This window comes from Ceratina calcarata, unplaced genomic scaffold (genome assembly GCF_001652005.2).
Source record: "Ceratina calcarata isolate Rehan_Ccalc_2016 unplaced genomic scaffold, ASM165200v1 scaffold428.2, whole genome shotgun sequence".
NCBI classification, from domain to species: Eukaryota; Metazoa; Arthropoda; class Insecta; order Hymenoptera; family Apidae; genus Ceratina; species Ceratina calcarata.
In genome coordinates this window covers 1214126-1218688 of record NW_017166501.1, presented here as the reverse complement: position 1 = coordinate 1218688, position 4563 = coordinate 1214126, and positions in this window count along the sequence as shown.

The window sequence follows — 4563 nt, the reverse complement described above, 5'->3', positions numbered from 1 at the left end:
AAATTTCTACCTTTCTTCTTTCGCATTTGTCATTAGAATAAGAAAGAGTACTTCTACGGTTGTACAGCAATACTTTATTGTAAATTTTATGTATTTATTATCGTTTCCATAATAGTTTGATAAATTGTACACGAAAGTCTATCTTCCGATGAACGTGTATGAAAATTTCAAGTTTGACGGAAGAGATTTTTTAAGAGAGCTTTCATTACCAAAGTTTCGAGGTTCGAGCAAACTATGAACTTGGAAAATTTGTGAAAGAGAGCGTTCGCGAACTTTGGAAATCTGAAACGCATCGAGAAATTAGAATTCCTCGAGAGCCTCTTTTGGAAACAAGTTAGAAGTTCAAAGTTGAAGAGCCTAGAAGGTTGAAGCCTTGCGTTTTTAATTTTCGAGTCGGATACAATAGTTCATTAAAATAGTAGGAAAATTTGTCTGACGAGCGAGACCATCGATTGTCCTTGTTAAAGGATTACATCTTATGGCATTTGTTCGAGAGAACTGTTTGAATCCGTTGCTACCCTGGCGCAAACAATTATCGATTCTGGGGAAAAATGAAACCCCTTTCGACGGTTCTAGCGTTGTTACAAACGGCTGAATGCACGCCGCAAAAATATCTGGAAATTTCAATTGACGAGGACGCGCGTTCGCGTTTTCCCTCTTTCGCACCCAGTTTCACTCCTCTCGCCTTGTTAATATTCATCCACCCGGAATTTCACCCTCGGCGGCGAATTTTCGGGGCATTTTGGATTTTTCACGAAAACTCCAGTTTTAGGTATTATTCAATTCCAACCACTCAAACCACTCCTCAATTGAATAACTGGCATAAAAAATGCAGCTCGTTGAAATGTCAATTATTTCCACGTAACTTTAGAGAGGGAAGAAACTGTAGTTCAACTTGAAGAGAAAACAGTAAGAAAACAACGTTGGATGACCATCGTCCACTTTTAATGGTGCTCATATAAAATTGCGCAGGGTTTATAAAGTTTCGTTGTCAACGGATGATTCTGATAACGAAACGGCGTACCGTCGCACTCGGGACCGTTCCTCCTTCTTGAGAAACGATCGACTCGGTTGCGCAACAACATTTCTCGTGGACACTCTGGGAAAAGGGGACATCAACGTCGCGAGAAATTCTCTCGAGCATCGCGAGCTCTTGTTCTTATCGCTGCTAAACTTTCAGCAACGGCAAACGAAAACTCTTTGTGTCTAAACGCGATCGCCGGAGAACTTTTCCGAGAGAAAGACGTGACGACTGGTTCCGTTCTGTTTCGTTCCGTCTCGTCTCGTTCCGTTTGCTGCATCTTTCGCCGTAGAGTCGTCCTCCTCCTCCTCCTCCTCCTCCTCCTCTTGGAAGGCTTGTTGTTTATTCTTGTGTCGCGATTCAGTTATATCACGCGAAGTTTCGTCAGTTTTAATAGCGGAACGGGTTTTCGCAGAATGGATGACGGTTTTGAATATTAAGCTAACATTCTCTGGGGAGTTCGGGACAATTTATTCGCGCGTTTTAAGGAAATTAAATAGTCAGAATATTTTTTTTTAATTCTTTCTGATCGTGCCTGGATAGGATTATTTTGTAGATAACTTCGGGGTGACTCGTAAAGTGGTTAGTGTGCTTAAGACAGACACTCGGGGATTATTTTTGCCCGTAATTAAAGAAGGTTTTGTAACGCTTTGAATGTGAATTGTCCGGGTTTAGAAAGGGTCGGGATTAAGATCGGATCTTTGACTGTTGGAAACTTCTCATGGAAGAGTTTCAGGAACGGTCGCTCGTGGTTCTCTTGGCAACGTAGTCTGAAACAAGAGTTTCACTAAGAGAATGAACGAGGCGTAAAGATAACGGAATTCCTACGGATCCTAATCACATTACGTACAAAACCATGATCCTCAGTATTTTTTATATTAAAATACAAGTTGCGATACGTATAAAGATATTTTTTAAATATTTTATGAACGAGCCAACTCGTCCAGTTTCTACTTCCATGCGGATTGTAATGAAGTTTCGTTAAATACTCACACTTGGAGGTCTCAATATTCGTTAGAATTATCGTAATTAATCTCATGTCACATCTCTGACGATTTCACAGTGGCTGCGTGCGCGCGTGTTTAATTGAAAAGAACCTTCGACCTGCAAGGCACGCGCGGGAAACACATTTTCCCAGCGGCGCACGATTTCCGCGCGTGTTTCATATTCATGACACCGGAAATCTATGCGTTTATATATTTTATGTGACGCGCGGACTCTGAGCCGCGGCAGCTGCATTTGCACCGGTAATATATCGTAATGAGAGAGCCGAGTGTTTGGCAGACGCTAAATCCTCGTTACAATTCATTATAAAGCGCGCGACTCTGTTCCGGTATGCAGAATACGTCAATGACAAGTCGGGTTGGACTCGTGTCCAAAAATTGACACCATTCTTAATGTCTCATTAAAAAAAAAATTGTGAATTATCCTCGTTTACTAAGAATGTTGTAAGCAATTGAAAAGGAATTTCACAAGCTGATAAGATTTCCTTAAAACTCGTTCATACAGCTAAGAGTGATAATGTAGATTCTCTAAGGGAATCCTCGAAATCTCCGCGGGAAGAGGAGCGGTTAAAAGATTCAGAGCAGGACTTGAAGGATCTCTCAGCGTCGCGCTTTAGCTTAGCGTACCCGAAGAAAGCCAATTCCAGTTTTTGCGAGCACTGCATCGCGTCGCGTGGAACGCTTCTTAGAGACCGAGCTTCACGAGCTACCCTTTTACATGTAACGCGGATTAATATTTACCCCGGCAGCGTCTATCTTCGAGTTTCATCAGACCTGAAATTTGTATGCCGCCTGCAAAATTCGTTATCATTACGCTCCTGTCAATTTTTACTTTCGTTTACTCTATAGAAGATCTGAGAAATCTCGTAATTCTGCAGTCAGTGCCATTTGTATTTAACTGTTCTTGCGACTCGCATTACTTTAACCCTTTCGCTACGGCAGTCCGTTTTTTTTAGATACTTTATATTATAATCCTTGTTTTCTATTATAGTTTTGTGCCTTACAAATACTTGTATTGTATTGTTGTATTGTATTGTATTGTTTATTTACCATCCAATAGAAAAAAATTGAAGATTCTTATTTCGTATGTAAAATATGCAGGATTTAGTTCAGTACGAGCTATTAGATTGAAAAGATATTCGGACGCCGATTATAGTCGGCACCCGTACACACAGCACGTCGCGCGGCCGCCGACTATAGTCGGTGTCCGTAGCGAAAGGTTTAATCGAAACAGTGTCGTAGAATCGCAGATTGCCAAAACAGGTTGGGAACAATATTATTTTGCCGGCTGGAAAGCTTGCCCATGCTTTTATTGTCACTACAAGACACTCGAGGCTCGGCCGACGTGCAAAGCTCCCAAGCCCCCATTCAACTTAATGTGTTACGTCGATTGGCGACTCGGTGTAATCGAAAAACTTCCGGCAGAATTAAACGTACGAGTCCGGGGGACAAGTGGGACGGAGAAAATGGGAGAGAGGCAATTTGAAACTTAAATAACAGCATCGACGACTTTAGAACTACCCTTACGCGGCAAGGGGAGGAAGAAAGATGGCCTCAATCGAGTGGCCCGCTAATCTTTGTTCCTTAGAAAATATCGGCGACGCCATAAAACGCGTTGGCCGCAATTTGTATGCACTCTACACGCGGTGGAATTATTCACTTCTTCTCTTAATGTAATTCCGGGAAAATTAAATTCTTTTTTACGGTACGTATAATGTTCACGAATGCTGTTTGTATCAAAATTCCACCTTTTGTTGAGTAAGAACTTTCTGTAATCGCGAGGAAAAGTTATTACTGAACAAATGGAAATTTAACATGATTAATTAAAACGTACGTAAATTCTAATTAGATGTATTTAACCGCGTGCAAATATCTCTCTTCTGGTTACCGCAGGATTCGAATTTTACTGTTGCGAGATCATAGGAAGTTTAATATACCCATTATTAGAGCTGATTAATTATTATACTGTACAAGTATTAAAATAAATGAACCATTTATATAGATACATTTTGGAATCACGTTCAATTGTAATATGTAAAACGAGAGGACGTTTCCACTGGTCAGAGAACAAACGATTTTACAATGAAATTTTGGTAATTTCATTTGTCGTCAAATGAATTGGAAAACGTTTGCTGAAAACGTTATTTCATTGTTTGCCAAAAATATTTCAAATTCTGTTGTTATTCCAAAATATGAAACTGTACGTTTTTGGTCGGTGACAAAAATGGATTTGTCTGTAAGCGCCAAATCTTGAATGCACAGACACGCGACATTTGTATATCTGGATTGATTACAAATTCTATTAAAAATAAATGGAAAAGTTGAGATCGTTCAGGGTTTCTCTGCCCAAAGCCGAGGCAACGTTTATCGTACGCCTGCAAGAGAGTAATTACTTCCACAGAACAGGAGAAATTTTTATATTTCGCACAACACACAGAGCCGCCACAATTATCTTCGACCCTGCATCATACGCGCGGTACTCCTCTCCCTCTCAAGAATTTCTTATCCCAGGACAGAGGAAGCCCAAGAGAACGAGAG